Raw genomic sequence first — 21072 nt, 5'->3', positions numbered from 1 at the left:
CTAACATTCGCCCCCCTCCTGTCCCCACCCACCAAATTCACAGACATATTCCCGCACAAGACTGGTAGGTAGATTTCACCCACATGCCACCCATAAAAAGGGTTAAATTCTTCCTAGTCTTCGTAGATACATTTTCTGGATGGATTGAAGCTTTCCCGACTACTAACAAACGAGCCCCTACTGTGGCTCACCTTATTCTTACTGAAATCCTCCCCAGGTTTGGAATGCCTTCCTCCCTCCAGTCTGACAACGGGGCGCTGAGTTCACATCCCAAATCACCCAAAATATTGCATGAACCCTTCAAATTCCTCAGAAGTTTCACATTCCTTACTACCTCTGGTCCTTAACGTTGAGAGAGCCAACCAGGTCCTAAAAGAAACTCTGACCAAATTAACAATTAAACTTCATCCAGATTGGACTAAACTAAGCTCCTCCCTTTAGCCCTCTTAAAGGTCTGGGCCTTACCAAAAAAACCTCTAAATATCAGTCCGTTCGAGGCCATGTATGGGAGGCCCATAGCACCTTTAGGACTCTCCCACTCCCATGACTGTCCCAACCTGCCAGCCCACCTTCCTTTTCCCTTGCTTTCCCAGATATGAGCTGCCCTTTGGCAACATATAGATAACCTATCCCTCGACCCACACCCCAATCTCCCATACCCATCCCTCCAAGTAGGAGACAAAGTCTACAAGACAGTTCAGTCCCACTCAGATCTAACCCCAAAATGGCAAGGAGCCCACACAATAATTCTACTGACCCCTACTGCTGCAAAATTGAAAGAAACCACCCCTTGGGTGCACACGACTCGACTAGAAAAGGTTATGCAGCCCAGTGATGAGAATGCTTACCATATTAATTCTTACCAAGTTTCTCACACAGGCCCTACAGCTCTAAAGTTCGCACGGCTTCCACCGGCCCCAACTGATGATAGATGAACCTATTGTTCATTTGTATCATGGCTACGAGTATCATTTGTATCGTGGGTTGTGAGTCCTCAAGGATCCATGTGCAAGCACGTTGAAGATTACATCTTCATCCAATGGCTGTAGGAAACCTTTCATAAATTTTATCCTTTTGAAATCCAATTCTTCTTCATAGTAGTCTATCTTATATTCACTTCCCCAAATGTTGGTTAACATCTTCTTCTTATATTCTTTCTTTTCTATGACCCAAGAACCCTTTCAAAACTCTAACCTTATCTGTTCTGGACCCTTATTTAACCCATACTCTCCTCAATGCTTCTAACCCACAGTTGGCTAAAGACTGCTGGATATGTCTATCCATAACTCCTCTGGGAGATTCAGCCCTCCCCACATCCATCCTTGACTGGACCACAGGTAACATATCCCTACACCACTTATACCATGGGGAACCTTTATTCGCCTCATATCTTAAATATCTTCACACTAATAATCAAATCTGGAATTCAGACAAACTCTTAGAATCTTTACTCACTGACCTTCCCTCCTACAACAGAAAACCTCCAATAGGAGGCCTTATCACCCACAGAGTAACACTATTACAACCAACTCTATTTTGCATATCTAGAAACTCCTGAAACAGCTCAAACCCATGTGTAACCATACCTCCACATTACACTTTGCCACTGGAAAGACTATATATAATGTTTCTGGTGCCACAGGACACTCTTTTACGTTTACAGGACGGTTCCCCTCAGCATATTCCTCCATTTCTCCCATTGTTGGAACCACCATAGCGGGGTCACTGACCATTCTTGAACGAACGATCAAAACCGCACCTCCCAACCCGTCTCCTCTTCACCATCGACTTCAGCTGTTGTATTGTGACACCTGGTCTGTTTTTCTTATGTTTGGTATCTACATACCTCTCTTTACCTACTAATTGGACTGGAATCTGCACCCTGGTATACCCCAGTCCAAACATTTTTATAACCCCCAATGATCAACCCCTACCTCTTCCTCTCATTCATAAGCAAATGAAACTAGCCATTCATTTCATTCCCCTCTTAGTGGGACAAGGGATAGCGGCTGAAGTTGGAACAGGAACTGCCAGCCTAACCACCTCCATCCGAATCTACCAGGCACTATCTAAAGACCTATCAGACAGCCTCCAGGAAATAGCCCAAGGTCTTATAACTATCCAAAATCAACCTGATTCCTTGGCAGCCATAATGTTACAAAATAGAAGGGGATTAGATCTACAAACTGCAGAAAAAGGAAGTTTGTGCCTTTTTCTTTATGAAACCTACTGCTTCTATGCCAACCAGTCAGGTACTGTCTAGGAAGCTGCAAAAAACTTTACAGATTGAGCCTCTCGAATCCGCCAGAGATTAAGCAACTCCTGGCAGTCATGGTTGATGAACTGGAACTGGATGCCTTCGGTTTTGCCCCTTCTTGGACCATCCATATTCATTATCCACAAATTCACATTTGGATCTTATCAAACAGATAAGCTTTTCCAGGGATTCTTCCAGGAATGAACCGAGCCATTTCTCGAGATCAAGTCAAGACTGTCTTTCTGCTCGAGACCCTGGCAGCTAGGATAGAAAGTCAACACTATGGGCCTTAGACTTCCTTCCTGCCTCCCAGACCACAAACCCCCGACCCTCGTTTACCAGCATAAAGAAGCCCTGAACACTGACAATGCCCATCTCTCTTTCTCTTTTTATATATTCCTTAGGGTCTGGAATGAAGGAAAGCTACACGGCGCAAAATAGCCTGGAGTTAAAACCCCCCTCCAGATCCTCCATTCTATACAGAATAAAGAACTTTCTCCCCAGAAGAAAGGAATGGACATTAAGATTGATTACATTCAGCTGCCAGCCAATCCCAGTCTCTGGCTGGTCTCAGGAATTCCTTACCCCAGTTGTTGAAAGTTAACTAATCAATAATAATCATGAGGAAAAACAGACCCCCTCAAAATGATGCATCTCCACACATATGTTTTCTATGTATACCTACTCTCTTCTTGATTTAACGTAGCAGCCCACTAATCTGACCGCTGTCCCTTCTCACCTCATTAAAGGTGATCTGTTCCTGTAAAGTTCCGGTCTTTTTTTTTTTCTCCTTGAAACTCGCCTTCTCTAACTCCCTTACCTTACTCCAATAGCTAGGACACTACACACAATTTCAGGAGCCTGCAGAAAGAGACAGCAGAAAACGCTGTAGTTGTATGAATGAGTTACACCAAGTCTCCATGCAGTGAAATATTATAGCTGCTCAAACATCCAAGTTAGTAAGGTTTTTGTTTGCTCTCCCACCTGCTGTGTTACAGATAATAGACTCTACTAGTAGACTCTTTACCTTAATGAGTTTAAAATCTAGTCTTGAAAAGAAAGCAAACACACATATGTTAACCAGTAAGATAACAACATGGAATTGTTGGGGATATCGATAGTTAAATGTACACATTTCATTTTACTAAATGTACCCTCAAGAGATTTCATCTTTACTCGAGAATAGGGAATCTAGAGATCCAAGATGGTAGAGGAGTAGGTGGACATGGAGTACATCTCTCTCTATGGATATATCAGGCATACACCTCCAGATACAGAAGATCTTGCAAAACACCAGCTGAGAGTGAGAGGGAGTCCTGACTATGGGAAAAGAATATATAGAACCACGCAAATCTTGGTTAGACAAAGGAAGGAGAGGGAGAAAGAGGAGAGTGAGTAGGAATGGATCTGCATGTGGAGGGGTGAGGGAACTGAAGCAGGGGTCAGATCCCCACATCAGGGCAACTGTTTGGGACAGAGGTGAAGCATTTGAGGCTGTTGGAGAGTGAAGCAGCTTACCTGTGAGCATCTGAATGGAATGACAATCACACAGACAATCCTATTTGAGTTTGATCCCTGGGTCGGGAAGATCCCCATACGTACCCCAGAAAGGGATGCAAGTCCCCTAGAAAGTGCAGCAGCTGGGAGCTGGAGCATAGAGATTGGAGAGCAATCCCAGGGCGAGGTCGGCTCTTTACTGCGGTGGCCGGAGGGAACCTGAAGGAGGAGATTGCAGTGGGACATGCTTGCGAAGGAAAGCCAGGCAGAGTGAAGGCAGGAGGATACTGCTGAGTTATACACAGTGGGTGGACCCATCCCTATATCCCCGCTCTCTCAACACATCAGCACTGACACCTGAAAGACCCTAGAGAGGGTGGTTCTTTAAGCACCGGATGTGCTGAACAAGACACCAGCCAGGGTGGCCCTTTAAGTGCCTGACACGCTGAGAAATGGAGAAGGGCCCCAACCTATGTACTGTGCTTGGTAGCTCAGTCATGTCCAACTCTTTGCAACGCCATGGGCTGTAGCCCTCCAGGCTCCTCTGTCCATGGGATTCTCCAGGCAAGAATACTGGAATGGGTTGCCATGCCCTCCTCCAGGGGATCTTCCCAATCCAGGGATCAAACTCAGTTCTCCCGCACTGAAGGCAGATTCTTTACCATCTGAGCCACCAGGGAAGCCCAGGACACCAGGGAAGCCCAGGAAAGTCCAGTTTCCACAGTAGTTATCACATTCGGCTAACACATGAAAGTTTCCTGGTTCAAAACTGGGTAGAAACATGAGTGCTCCTCTCACTTCTGAGTCTTCAGGGCTTCCCAGGGGGCTCGGTGGTAAAGACTCTGCCTGCTAAGCCAGGAGATGCAGGAGACATGGGTTCAACCCCTGGGTCGGGAAGATCCCACGGAGGAGGAAATGGCTACCCACTCCAGTATTCTTCCCTGGAAAATCCCATGGGAAGATGAGCCTGAAGGGCTACAGTCCACTGGGTTGTAAAGAGTTGGACAAGACTTGAGTGACTGAGCACATCTTATTCAGGATCCCAACCAGAGGATGCTTTAAGTGCCTGACTTGCTGAGAAACAGAGAAGGACCCCAAACAGGGGCCCTGTAAGTGCCTGGGTGGGCTATGCAACAGGGAAAGACCAGCCAAACAGGTCCTCTGATCGCCAGCTGCCAGAGGCTAGGAAAAGACTCTAATAGGACCATAGCTCTTGCGGCAGGGGCAGTTGATGTCCCTGTACACTTGGTGCCACCAGAGTTTCCATGATTCAAGCAGCTGTGCCACATCTCAGTATTCACTGGGGCAGAGCTGCCAGAAGCTAGAAAAAATCCTAATAGCACTATACCTCCTGTGGCAATAGATAGCACCCCTGTATATCTGTCATTGCCAGGGTCCCCATGATCCAAGCTACCGAGCCACCTGCTCACACGATCCCCACTGGAACAGAGCAACCAGAGGCTAGGAAAAAAAACCCCGAAGAGTGCCATATTTCCTGCTGTCCTAGCTGCCAGCTCCCCTGAGTACCTGATACTGCCAGGGCCCCGGCGATTCAAGCAGCTACCCCACCTCCACACCTGGTCCTCCCTGGGGCAGGCCCAAGTCCTCCAGGGCAGCCTCAGAAGCAAACTCCTAGGGATGATTTGCACACAGAGGTGGAGATAAAACCACAATTGAAACGCAAGGGCAGTGTGGCTAAGGAAGAGAACCCAAAATCTTCCCACCAGTGGTACAAGCTGCAGATTAAATCCATATGATCAACTAGGCAGACTCTGTGTCTATGGAATATGTAAAAGGACAATGAGATGTCCCGCAAAACAAAACGCACTAGCACTGGCAGATGTGGACGTTAGAGGCAAGAACATGCAGGAGTAGGGCCAGATTAGAGTCAGAACTGCCCCTATAACAGGTCCAGAGACCAGCTCAATATTGGAAGGCATCCTAGGCAGGCAAGGTAGTCTGTGACTCACAGAAACAGAAAAGATACTGACAACTGAGATCCAAGAAAAATATTTATTATTCTTATATTTTAACTTGTTTGGTAGTTGCTTCTGGATTTTTTTTTTCTTTTTTCACTTTTTTCCCCTTCTGTTGCTATAGTTGTTGATTTAATTAGTCCTATTAAATTTATTCACACTTTTGAGAATTTTGCTTTTGCTTCTTTTTTTCTTAGTCATACTTTTTATGTCCTTTAAATACTTCTGCCTCGACATTGGCCTTTTGAGGTTTTAAGGGCTTTTCCCTTTTTTTATTTCTTTTTTAATTTAAAAAATATTTTTCAACTTATTATTTTTCTACATATATTCTTTTGTTTGTTTTTCTTATTCTTTTCCTGTTGTAGCTATTCTTTCATATATATGAATCTCTTTTACCTCTATTCAACTTTGCTTTTCAATTGTTTCTTTCTTTTCTTCTTTTTCTCACCACATTGATGAGTCTGTTTTGGCTTTTGTTGCTTTATTCCCCAGTTGGCACACTGCTTTGGTTTTGTTTTCCAGTTTATATTTTAGTTATTTTTGTTTTTAAATGGCTGGTAACATTTTTGCTTTCCTTTGCTTGCCAGGTCAATTTCTTCTAGTTTCTTTTTTTGGACTGTTTTGGTTTTGTTTATGTGTTTATATGTCTGTGTATATATTCCATTATTTTTGCTAATATTTGCCTGATTTTGCATTTGTCATTTCTCTGGGGTTTGCTTTTTTTTTTTTTTTTTCTTGTTTTAGTGTGTTTGTTTTAATCCCCTTTAATGCCCATAACAAACCACCTGTGGAATCTCAGTTCCCTGGCCAGAGATCAGGCCCTGAGACTTTAGAGTGGGGGTGTTGACAACACAACTCAAGACTACCAGGAAACTCCTAACTCTAGGCAATATTTATTAGTGGCAACTCCCACAAAGGCCTCCACCTGATACAAGACCTGGCATCACTCAACTAGCTAGCAGCACCCAGTGCAGGATGCCTCACCCAAACAATAAACAAGACAAAAACAAACCAAATTATGAGCAAACAGAAGTACCACCTCATACAGCCCTGCCCACCAGAGGAAAAAAAACTTACCTCCTCCCACCAGACCCCAAACCTAAAGCCAACAGAATCCTGCACAAACCACTGCATCAACCTTACCCACCAAGGGCAGAAACCAAAAGGAAAAAGGAATTCAACTGCAAAGCCTGAGAAAAGGAGACCTCAAACACAATAAACTTTAAAAAAAAAAAAGAAAAGGCAGAGAATTATTGCCCAAATGAAGGAACAAAGTAGAAACACACAAGACAACTAAATGAAGAAGAAATAGGAAACTACCTGAAAAAGAATTCAGAATAATGATAGTAAAGATGTTCCAAAACCTCAAAATTAGAATGGAGAAAATTTAAGAAGCAATAAACACAATTAATACCAAGGACATATAAGAAATAAAGAATAGGGGGCGGTCCTAAGATGGCGGAGGAATAGGACGGGGAGACCACTTTCTTCCCCACAAATTCATCAAAAGAACATTTGAACGCTGAGTAAATTCCACAAAACAACTTCTGAATGCTGGCAGAGGATATCAGGCATCCAGAAAAGCAGCCCATTGTCTTCAAAAGGAAGTAGGAAAAAATATAAAAGATAAAAAGAGAGGCAAAAGAGGTAGGGATGGAGATCCATCCAGGGAAGGGGGTCTTAAAAAAAGAGAGACGTTTCCAAACACCAGGAAACACTCTCACTGCCGAGTCTGTGGTGAGCCTTGAACCCTCAGAGGGCAATATAACCGGGAGGAGGAATAAATAAATAATTAAAACCTACAGATTATGTGCGCAACGGTAATTCCCAGCGGAGAAGCAGCACAGATGCCAGCATCCGCCACCAGCAAGTGGGGGCTGGGCAGGGAGGCGCAGGCTGCATTGCTTAGAGTAAGGATTGGGACTGAATGCCCTAAGGGCAATCTGAGGGAACTAACTTGAGATAGCAAATCAGACTGTGGGATAGCTACCCTGTGAAAAGCCCTAACCTAAGGCACCACCAGGCCTACTTACAGAACAAAGGACTGAGCAGAGCCAGCTGGCTGAGGACCGGCCCATCCCCCACTGGAGACAGGCAGGCGAGGGCAGCCAGAGCTGGAAGGGGGCAATCGCAGCCCCAGAGAGGCATCATCTACCAAACTGCAAGGCTTCATTGCTAACCAAGGCTTCATTGCTAACCAAGACTTCTTGGGATTCTGGATGGTTGACATCTGCCGGGAGGGTCACAGCCAGAGATCAGCTCCCCAGAAGAGACACATGGCACACCTGTGAAGGGATGGAGATCCGTCCCCACCCCAATTAGACACCTTCCACCCTGTGAAGGTGTGCCGGTTGTACACCCAGAAAACCAGTGGCAGGGACAGAGGAGGCGATAAGTCGCAGGGACCGCACATGCCAAACACCTGGTCCCCTGAGCTGCTTGGACATGCGAAGGGCACAAAACGCAGGCCCAACCAAGTCTGTGCCTTTGAGGAGTACCCGAGTACCTGAATCGGAGCAGCTTAGACCTGGGAAGTGCATACAATCCAGGGCCGGCCTCGGACAGTTCCTGGCAGGGCAACCTAGAGCCTAAGCAGTGTAGACAGGGAAAGGCCCCGTGAGCAGGAGTAAACCCAGTGTGGCCGAGACACTGCGAGCACACGCCAGTGTTACTTGTTTGCAGTGTTTCTCCCTCCCCACAGCACGACTGAACAAGTGAGGCTTAAAAAGTGTCCACCACCACCCCCTTGTGCCAGGGCAGAAATTAGACACTGAAGAGACCAGCAAACAAAAGAAGCTAAAACAGAGGGAACCGCCTTGGAAGTGACAGGTGTAATAGATTAAAACCCTGTAGTTAGCACTGACTACATAGGAAGGGGCCTATGGATCTTGAGAAGTATAAGCCAGATCAAGGAACTATTTGAAACTAAACTGACCCCACACTGTCCACAACACCAGAGAAAGTCCTAGATATATTTTTACTATTATCATTCTTTAAATAAAATTTTTTTTTAATTTTTAAGTCCTCCCTTACTCCTTTAATTTTCATTTTTATAACCTACTATTACTTTGCAAAAAAAAAGACCCTATTTTTAAAAGCAAACTTCATATATATATATATATTATAATTTTTGTGACTTTTTTTCTTTAATATTGTGTTTTTGAGAATCCAACCTCTACTCTAGATTGTTAATCTTTGCTTTTTGGTATTTGTAATCAATTTTGTACCTTTAAGAACCCAATCTTCAGTACCCATTTTTACTTGGTAGTGAGATTACTGGCTTGACTGCTCTCTCCCCCTTTGGACTCTCCTTTTTCTCCACCAGGTCGCCTCTATCTCCTCCCTCCCCCTTCTCTTCTCTACCCAGCTCTGTGAATCTCTTTGTGTGTTCCAGACTGTGGAGAACACTTAGGGAATTGATCTCTGGCTGGATCTGTCTCTCTCCTTTTGATTCCCCCTTTTATACTCCTGGCTACCTCTGTCTCCTTCCTCCCTCTTCTCTTCTCTGTGTAACTATGTGAACATCTCTGAGCGGTCCAGACTGTGGAGCACACATAATGAAGTGATTACTGACTAGCTTGCTCTCTCCTCTTTTGGTTCCCCCTCTTCTCCTCCTGGTCACTTCTATCTTCCTCCTCCTTCTTCTCTTCTCCATGTAACTCTGTGAACCTCTCTGGGTGTCCCTCACTGTGGAGAAACTTTTCATCTTTAACCTAGATGTTTTATCATCGGTGCTGTATAGATGGAGAAGTCTTAAAGCTACTGTAAGAATAAGACTGAAAACCAGAGGCATGAGGCTTAAGTCCAAATCCTGAGAACACCAGAGAACTCCTGACTCCAGGGAATATTAATCAATAGGAGCTCATCAAACGCCTCCATGCTGCTGCTGCTGCTGCTAAGTCGCTTCAGTCGTGTCCGACTCTGTGCGACCCCATACCTACACTGAAACCAAGCACCACCCAAGGGCCAACAAGTTCCAGAGCAAGACATACCATGCAAATTCTCCAGCAACACAGGAACATAGCCCTGAACTTCAATATACAGGCTGCCCAAAGTCACTCCAAACCCACTGACATCTCATAACTCATTACTGACACTTCATTGCACTCCAGAGAGAAGAAATACAGCTCCACCCACCAGAACACCCACACAAGCTTCCCTGACCAGGAAACCTTGATAACCATCCAACCCCACCCACAGCGAGGAAACTCCACAATAAAGAGAACTCCACAAACTGCCAGAATACAGAAAGGCCACCCCAAACACAGCAATATAAACAAGATGAAAAGGCGGAGAATTACCCAGCATATAAAGGAACAGAATAAATGCCCACCAAACAAAACAAAAGAGAAAGAGATAGGGAATCTACCTGATAAAGAATTCCGAATAATGATAGTGAAAATGATCCAAAATCTTGAAAACAAAATGTAGTTACACATAAATAGCCTGGAGACAAGGATTGAGAAGATGCAAGAAAGGTTTAACAAGGACCTAGAAGAAATAAAAAAGAGTCAATATATAATGAATAATGCAATAAATGAGATCAAAAACACTCTGAAGGGAAACAACAGTAGAATAACAGAGGCAGAAGATACGATAAGTGAGGTAGAAGATAGAATGGTAGAAATAAATGAAACAGAAAGGAAAAAAGAAAAGCAAATTAAAAGAAATGAGGATAATCTCAGAGACCTCTGGGACAATGTTAAACACCCCAACATTCGAATCATAGGAGTCCCAGAAGAAGGAGACAAAAAGAAAGACCATGAGAAAATACTTGAGGAAATAATAGTTGAAAACTTCCCTAAAATGGGGAAGGAAATAATCACCAAAGTCCAAGAAACCCAGAGAGTCCCAAACAGGATAAACCCAAGGCGAAACACCCCAAGACACATATTAATCAAATTAACAAAGATCAAACACAAAGAACAAATATTAAAAGCAGCAAGGGAAAAACAGTAAATAACACACAAGGGGATTCCCATAAGGATAACAGCTGATCTTGAAACAGAAACTTCCTCAGGCCAGGAGGGAACAGCAAGACATACTTAAAGTGATGAAAAAAATAACCTACATCCCAGATTACTGTACCCAGTAAGGATCTCATTCAAATATGAAGGAGAAATCAATAGCTTTACAGATAAACAAAACCTGAAAGAATTCAGCATTACCAAACCAGCTCTCCAACAAATGCTAAAGGGTCTTCTCTAGACAGGAAACACAGAAAGGGTGGATAAACTAGAACCCAAAACAATAAAGTAAATGGCAATGGGATCATACTTATCAATAATTACCTTAAATGTAAATGGGTTGAATGCTCCAACCAAAAGACAAAGACTGGCTGAATGGATACAAAAACAAGACCCCTATATATGTTGTCTACAAGAGACCCACCTCAGAACAAGGGACACATACAGATTGAAAGTGAAGGGCTGGAAAAAGATATTCTATGCAAATAGAAACCAAAAGAAAGCAGGAGTAGCAATATTCATATCAGATAAAACAGACTTTAAAACAAAGGCTGTGAAAAGAGACAAAGAAGGACACTAAATAATGATCAAAGGATCAATCCTAGAAGAAGATATAACAATCATAAATATATATGCACCCAACATAGGAGCACCTCAATGTGTAAGACAAATGCTAACAAGTATGAAAGGGGAAATTAACAATAACACGATAATAGTGGGAGACTTTAATACCCCACTCACACCTATGGATAGATCAACTAAACAGAAAATTTACAAGGAAACACAAACTTTAAATGATACAATAGACCAGTTAGATCTAATTGATGTCTATAGGACACTTCACCCCAAAACAATGAATTTCACCTTTTCCTCAAATGCACACAGAACCTTCTCCAGGATAGATCACATCCTGGGCCATAAATCTAGCCTTGGTAAATTCAACAAAATTGAAATCATTCCAAGCATCTTTTCTGACCACAACGCAGTAAGATTAGATCTCAATTACAGGACTAAAACTACTTAAAATTCCAAGATATGGAGGCTGAACAACACGCTGCTGAATAACCAACAAATCACAGAAGAAATCAAAATATGCATAGAAACGAATGAAAATTTAAACACGACTACCGAAAACCTGTGGGACACTGTAAAAGCAGTGCTAAGGGGAAGGTTCATAGCAATACAGGCATACCTCAAGAAACAAGAAAAAAATTCAAATAAATAACCTAACTCTACACCTAAAGCAACTAGAAAAGGAAGAAATGAAGAACCCCAGGGTTAGTAGAAGGAAAGAAATCTTAAAAATTAGGGCAGAAATAAATGCAAAAAAAAAAAAAAAGAGAGAGAGAGAGAGACCATAGCAAAAATCAACAAAGCCAAAAGCTGGTTCATTGGGAGGATAAATAAAATTGACAAACCATTAGCCAGACTCATCAAGAAACAAAGGGAGAAAAATCAAATCAATAAAATTAGAAATGAAAATGGAGAGATCACAACAGACAACACAGAAATACAAAGGATCATAAGAGACTACTATCAGCAATTATATGTCAATAAAATGGACAACCTGGAAGAAACGGACAAACTCTTAGAAAAGTACAACTTTCTAAAACTGAACCAGGAAGAAATAGAAAATCTTAATAGATCCATCACAAGCACAGAAATTGAAACTGTAATCAGAAATCTTCCAGCAAACAAAAGCCCAGCACCAGACGGCTTCACAGCTGAATTCTACCAAAAATTTAGAGAAGAGCTAACAGTATCATACTCAAACTCTTCCAGAAAATTGCAGAGGAAGGTAAACTTCCAAACTCATTCTATGAGGCCACCATCACCCTAATACCAAAACCTGACAAAGATGCCACCAAAAAAGAAAACTACAGGCCAATATCACTGATGAACATAGATGCAAAGATCCTTAACAAAATTCTAGCAATCAGAATCCAACAACACATTAAAAAGATCATACATCATGACCAAGTGGGCTTTATCCCAGGGATGCAAGGATTCTTCAATATCCACAAATCAATCAATGTAATACACCACATTAACAAACTGAAAAATAAAAGCCATATGATTATCTCAATAGATGCAGAGAAATCCTTTGACAAAATTCAATGACCATTTATGATAAAAAAAACAAACCCTCCAGAAAGCAGGAATAGAAGGAACATACCTCAACATAATAAAAGCTATGTATTACAAACCCACAGCAAACATTATCCTCAATGGTGAAAAATTGAAAGCATTTCCCCTAAAGTCAGGAACAAGACAAGGGTGCCCACTCTCACCACTACTATTCAACATAGTTTTGGAAGTTGTGGCCAAAGCCATCAGAGCAGAAAAAGAAATAAAAGGAATCCAGATTGGAAGAGAAGAAGTAAAACTTTCACTGTTTGCAGATGACATGATCCTCTACATAGAAAACCCTAAAGACTCCACCAGAAAATCACTAGAGCTAATCAATGAATATAGTAAAGTTGCAGGATATAAAATCAACACACAGAAATCCCTTGCATTCCTATACACTAATAATGAGAAAATAGAAAGAGAAACTAAGGAAACAATTCCATTCACTATTGCAATGAAAAGAATAAAATACTTAGGAAAATATCTACCTAAAGAAACAAAAAGACCTAAATATAGAAAACTATAAAACACTGGTGAAAGAAATCAAATAGGACACTAATAGATGGAGAACTATACCGTGTTCATGGATTGGAAGAATCAATATAGTGAAAATGAGTATACTACCCAAAGCAATCTATAGATTCAATGCAATCCCTATCAAGCTACCAACGGTATTTTTCAGAGAACTAGAACAAATAATTTCACAATTTGTATGGAAATAAAAAAATCTCGAATATCCAAAGCAATCTTGAGAAAGAAGAATGGAACTGGAGGAATCAACCTGCCTGACTCCAGGCTGTACTACAAAGCCACAGTCATCAGGACAGTATGGTACTGGCACAAAGACAGAAATATAGATCAATGGAACAAAATAGAAAGCGCAGAGATAAATCCACACACCTATGGACAACTTATCTTTGACAAAGGAGGCAAGAATATACAATGGAGAAAAGAAAATCCCTTTAACAAGTGGTGCTGGGAAAACTTTTACAAGTCAACCACTTGTAAAAGAATGAAACTAGAACACTTCCTAACACCATACACAAAAATAAACTCAAAATGGATTAAAGATCTAAACGTAAGACCAGAAACTATAAAACTCCTAGAGGAGAACATAGGCAAAACACTCTCTGACATAAATCACAGCACGATCCTCTATGACCCACTTCCCAGAATATTGGAAATAAAAGCAAAAATAAACAAATGAGACCTAGTTAAAATTAAAAGCTTCTACACAACAAAGGAAACTATAAGCAAGGTGAAATTTTCAGCCTTCAGAATAAGAGAAAATAATAGCAAATGAAGCAACTGACAAAGAATTAATCTGAAAAATATACAAGCAATTTATGCAGCTCAATTCCAGAAAAACAAACGACCCAATCAAAATATGAGCCAAAGAACTAAACAGACATTTCTCCGAAGAAGACATACAGATGACTAACAAACACATGAAAAGATGCTCAACATCATTCTTTATCAGAGAAATGCAAATCAAAACCACAATGAGGTACCATTTCACGCCAGTCAGAATGGCTGCTATCCAAAAGGCTGCTGCTGCTGCTGCTGCTAAGTCATTTCAGTCGTGTCGAACTCTGTGCGACCCCACAGATGGCAGCCCACCAGGCTCCGCCGTCCCCAGGATTCTCCAGGCAAGAACACTGGAGTGGGTTGCCATTTCCTTCTCTAATGCATGAAAGTGAAAAGTGAAAGTGAAGTCACTCAGTCGTGTCCAACTCTTCATGACCCCATGGAGTACAGCCTACCAGGCTCCTCCATCCATGGGAATTTTCCAGGCAAGAGTATTGGCTGGAGTGGGTTGCCAATGCCTTCTCTGATCCAAAAGTCTACAAGCAATAAATGCTGGAGAGGGTGTGGAGAAAAGGGAACCCTCTTACACTGTTGGTGGGAATACAAACTAGTACAGCCACTAATGGAGAAAGGTGTGGAGATTCCTGAAAAAAACTGCAAATAGAACTGCCATACGACCTAGCAATCCCACTGCTGGGCATACACACCAAGGAAACCAGAATTGAAAGAGACACATGTACCCCAGTGTTCATCACAGCACTGTTTATAATAGCCAGGACATGGAAGCAAACTAGATGTCCATCACAGACGAATGGATAAGAAAGCTGTGGTACATATACACAATGGAGTATTACTCAGCCACTAAAAAGAATACATTTGAATCAGTTCTAATGAGGTGGATGAAACTGGAGCCTATTATACAGAGTGAAGTAAGCCAGAAAGAAAAACACCAATACAGTATAATAATGCATATATATGGAATTTAGAAAGATGGTAACGATAACCATGTATGTGAGGCAGCAAAAGAGGCACAGATGTATAGAACAGAGTTTTGGACTCTGTGGGAGAGGGAGAGGGTGGGATAATTTGGGAGAATGGCATTGACACATGTACATTTTCATATGTGAAATGAATCACCAGTCCAGGTTCGATGCATGATACAGGATGCTTGGGGCTGGTGCACTGGGATGACTCAGAGGGATGGGATGGGGAGGGAGGTGGGAGAGCGGCTCAGGATAGGGAACACATGTACACCCATGGTGGATTCATGTCAATGTATGGCAAAAACCAATACAATATTGTAAAGTAATTAGCCTCCAATTAAAATAAATAAATTTATATTTTAAAAGAAATAAAGAATAAATAAACAGAGATGAATAAAACAATTACTGAGTTAAAAATACTCTAGAAGGAACCAATAGTAGATTAATGGAACCAGAAGGATGGATGAGTGAGCTGGAAGATAGAGTGGTGGAAATAACTGCTGAAGAGCCGAAAAAAGGAAAAAGAATGAAAAGAATTGAAGATAGCCTCAGAGACCTCTGGGCAGTATTAAATCCAACAACATTCGAGTTATAGGAATCCTAGAGGAAGAAGAGAAAAAAGAAAAGCCCTGAAGAAACTTTTGAAGAGATTATTGCTGAAAACTTCCCCAGCATGGGAAGGGAAATAGTTAATCAAGTCCAGGAACCAAAGAGAGTCCAATACAGTGTAAACTCAAGGAGAAACATATCAAGACACATACTAATCAATGGATACAAAAATAAGACTCATACATGTGCTGCCTACAAGAGACCCACTTCAGACCTAGAGACACATACAGATTGAAAGTAAAAGGATGGAAAAACGTATTCCATGCTAATGGAAATCAAAAGAAAGCTGGAGTGGTAATTCTCATTTTAGACAAGATAGACCTTAAAATAAAGACTATTACATGAGATGAAGAAGGATACCACATAATGATCAATGGATCAATCCAAGAAGAAGACATAAAAATTGTACATATCTATACACCCAACATAGGAGCACCGCAATACATGAGGCAAATACTAACAGACATAAAAGGAGAAATTGACAGCAATACAATAATAGTAGGGGACTTTAACACCCCACTTATACCAATGGACAGATCATCAAAAGAGAAAATTAATAAGGAAACACAAACCTTAAATGAGACATTAGATCAAATGGACCTAATTGATATCTTCAGAACTTTTCACCCAAATACAGAAGACTAATCTTTCTTCTCAAGTGCACATGGAACATTCTCCAGGATAGACCACATCTTGGGTCACAAATCAAACCCCAGTAAACTCAAAAAAATTGAAATCATATCAAGCATCTCTTCTGACCACAATGCTATGAGACTAGATATCAATTATAGGGGAAAAAAAACTGTAAAAAGCACGAACATATGGAATTAAACAATATGTTTCTAAATAAAAAACAGGTTACTGAAGAAATCAAAGGGAAATCAAAAAATTCCTAGAAACAAATGACAATGAAAACACAACAATTGAAAACCTATGGGATGCAGCAAAAGCAGTTCTAAGAGGGAAGTTTATAGCAAGACAATCCTACCTTAAGAAACAAGAAAAACATCAACAACTGGAAAAGAAGAAAAAAAAAATACCCAAAGTTAGTAGAAGGAAAGAAATCATAAAGATCTGAGTAGAAATAAATTAAAAAGAATGAAGTAAACAATCGTAAAGATTAATAAAATTAAAAGCTGGTTCTTTGAGAAGATACAATTGACAAACCATTAGCTGGATTCATTGAGAAAAAAGGAGAAGAATCAAATCAACAAAATTAGAAATGAAAAAGGAGAGGTTACAACAGACAATGCAGAAATACAAAGGATCATAAAAGACTACTAAGAGCAACTATATGCCAATAAAATGGGCAATCTGAAAGAAATGGACAGATTCTCAGAAAAGGTCAGTCTTCCAAGGCTTAATCAGGAAGAAATAAAACTTATGAACAAGCCAATTATAAGCACTAAAGTCAAAACTGTGATAAAAAATCTCCTCCCCCTCACCCCGCCACCCCAAAAAAAATCAAAAGCCAGGGTCAGATGGTTTCACAGGTGAATTCTATCAAACATTTAGAAAAGAGCTTATCCCTATCCTTCTAAAACTTTTCCAAAAAAATTGCAGAGGAAGGAACACTTCCAAACTCTTTCTATAAGACCACCATCATCCTGATACCTAAACCAAACAAAGAAAACACAGAAAAAGAAAATTACAGGCCAATATCACTGATGAACATAGATGCAAAAATCCTCAACAAAATTCTAGCAAACAGAATTCAACAACACTTTAAAAAGATCATATACCATGATCAAGTCGGGTTTATCCCAGGGATGCAAGGATTCTTCAATATACACAAACTCATTAGTGTGATACACCATATCAACAAATTGAAATATAAAAACCATATGATAATCTCAATAGATACAGGAAAAGCTTTCAACAAAATGCAATACCCATTTATGATTTTTTAAAAACTTCTTCAAAAAATGGGCATAGAAGGAACCTACCTCAGCATAATAAAGGCCATATATGATAAACCCTCAGCAAACATTACTCTCAATGGTGAAAAACTGTAAGTATTCCCTCTAAGATCAGGAACAATACAAGGGTGCCCACTCTCACCACTATTATTCAGCATAGTTTTGGAAGTCCTAGCTATGGCAATCAGAGAAGAGAAAGAAATAAAAGGAATCCAGATTGGAAAAAAAGAAGTAAAACTCTCAATGTCATTTGTAGATGACATGATACTATACATAGGAAACTCTAAAGATATCATCAAAAAATTACTAGAGCTAATCAGTGAATTTAGCAAAGTGGCAGAATATAAAATCAATACACAGAAATCACTTGCATTCCTATACACTAACAATGAAATATCAGAAAAAGAAACTAAGCAATCAATCCCATTTAGCACTGCAATGAAAAGAATCAAATACCTAGGAATAAATCTACCTGAGAGACAAAAGCATAGTATACAGAAAACTATAATACACTGATGAAAGAAATCAAAGACAACATAAACAGATAGAGAGATATTCCATGTTCCTGGGTTGGAAGAATCAATATTGTAAAAATTACTATACTATTAAATGTAATCTACAGATTCAATGCAATCCCTATCAAATTACCGATGGCATTTTTCACAGAATTAGAACAAAAAATCTAACAATTCATATGGAAACACAAAAGACCTCGAATAGCTGAAGCAATCTGGAGAAAGAAGAATGGAGTTGGAGGGATCAACCTTCCTGTCTTCAGACTGTATTACAAAGATACAGTCATCAAGATAGTATGGTACTGGTACAAAACAGAAATATAGACCAATGGAACAAGATAGAAAGCCCAGAGATAAACCCACGCACCTATGGATATCTTATTTTTGACAAAAGAGGCAAGAATATACAATGGGGCAAAGATAGTCTCTTCAAAAAGTGCTGCTGGGAAAACTGGACAGCTATGTGTAAAAGAATGAAATCATGTATAAAAGAATGAAATGTTTACTTCTTAACACCATACACAAAGATAACCTCAAAATGGATTAAAGATCTAAATGTAAGACCAGAAACTATAAAACTCTTATAGAAAAACATAAGCAGAACACTCTATGATATAAACCACAGCAAGATCCTCTATGACCAAACTCCTAGAGTAATGGAAATAAAGAGAAAATACACAAGTGTTACCTTATTAAACTTAAAACTTTTGCACAACAAAGGAAACTATAAACAAGGTGGAAAGATAACCCTTAGAATGGGAAAAAATAATAGGTAATGAAACAACTGACAAAGGATTAATTTCAAAAATATACAAGCAGCTCATACAAATCAATACCAGAAAAACAAACAACCCAATCAAAAAATGAGCAAAAGACTTAAACAGACATTTCTCCAAAGAAGATATACAGATGGCTAATAAACACATGAAAAGACACTCAACATCACTCATTATTAGAGAAATGCAAGTCAAAACTACAATGAGATATTACCTCATACTGGTCAGAATGACCATCATCAAAAAAATACAAACAATAAATGCTGGAGAGGGTGTGGAGAAAAGGGAACACTTTAGCACTGTTGGCAGGAATACAAACTGATACAGTCACTATGGAGAACAGTATGGAGATTCTTTAAAACACTAGGAATAAAACCACCATATGAAACAGCAATCCCACTACCAGACATATATCCTGAGGAAACCAAAATTGAAAAAGACACTTGTAACCCAATGTTCATTCCAGCTCTATTTACAATAACTAGGATGTGGAAGCAATCTAGATGTCCAGCAACAGATCAATGGTTAAGGAAGCTGTGGTACATGTATACAATGGGATATTACTCAGCCATAAACAGTAAGCCATTTGAGTAAGTCCTAATGAAATGGATGTATCTAGAGGTTATTATACAAAGTTAAGGGAGTCAGAAACAGAAAAACAATTATCGTATACTAACATATAAGCTAGAATCAAGATTGCCGGGAGAAATATCAATAACTTCAGATATGCAGATGACACCACCCTTGTGGCAGAAAGTGAAGAGAAACTAAAAAGTCTCTTGATGAAAGTGAAAGAGGAGAGTGAAAAAGTTGGCTTAAAGCTCAACATTCAGAAAACTAAGATCATGGCATCTGGTCCCATCACTTCATGGGAAATAGATGGGGAAACAGTGGAAACGGTGTCAGACTTTATTTTGGGGGGCTTCAAAATCACTGCAGATGGTGATTGCAGCCATGAAATTAAAAGAAGCTTACTCCTTGGAAGGAAAGTTATGACCAACCTAGATAGCATATTCAAAAGCAGAGACATTACTTTGCCAGCAAAGGTCCATCTAGTTAAGGCTATATTTTTCCCAGTGGTCATGTATGGATGTGACAGTTGGATTGTGAAGAAAGCTGAGCGCCGAAGAATGAATGCTTTTGAACTGTGGTGTTGGAGAAGACTCTTGAGAGTCCCTTGGACTTTGAGGAGATCCAACCAGTCCATTCTGACGGAGATCAGCCCTGGGATTTCTTTGGAGGGAATGATGCTGAAGCTGAAACTCCAGTACTTTGGCCACCTCATGCGAAGAGTTGACTCATTGGAAAAGACTCTGATGCTGGGAGGGATTGGGGGCAGGAGGAGAAGGGGATGACAGAGGATGAGATGGCTGGATGGCATCACGGACTCGATGGACGTGAGTCTGAGTGAACTCTGGGAGTTGGTGATGGACAGGGAGGCCTGGCATGCTGCGATTCATGGGGTCGCAAAGAGTCGAACACAACTGAGCGACTGAACTGAACTGAACTGACTGAACATATATATATGAAATCTAGAAATATGGTACTGATTAACCTATTTGCAGAGCAGTAATGGAGACACAGACATTGAGAACAGACTTATGGCACAGGGAGTGGGGTGAGGAAGGAGAAGGTGGGAGGTATGGAGAGAGTAACATGGAAACATACACTACCTTATATAAAATAGATAGCCAATGGGAATTTGCTGTATGACTCAGGGAACTCAAACCATGACTCAGTAACAACCTAGAAGGGTGGGATGGGGAGGGAGGTGGGAGAGATGTTCATGTGGGAGGGGACATAGGCAAACCTATAACTGATTCATGTTGATGTTTGGTAGAAACCAGAGCAATACTAGAAAGCAATTATCCTTCAATTAAAAACAATTTTTTAAACATAAAAAATAAAATAAAAAAGAAAGGGGAATCTAATCAGAAATACTGGTACAAGCTAGCAGTATACATTAATGCCTAGAAGTGAAGGGCTTCCATAGCAGAAGGCTGAAATTATGGCATTGTCCATGGTGGTCAGGTGGTAGACCATGAAGACAATGAAATCGGAGGCTAAAAAATGATGACCAATGTTGGTGGCTCAGACGGTAAAGAGTCTGCCTGCAGTGCGGGAGACCCAGGTTC

The sequence above is a fragment of the Oryx dammah genome, unplaced genomic scaffold (genome assembly GCF_014754425.2).
Source record: "Oryx dammah isolate SB20612 unplaced genomic scaffold, SCBI_Odam_1.1 HiC_scaffold_11, whole genome shotgun sequence".
Classification (NCBI taxonomy): Eukaryota; Metazoa; Chordata; class Mammalia; order Artiodactyla; family Bovidae; genus Oryx; species Oryx dammah.
Note: the sequence above shows the minus strand (reverse complement) of the source record.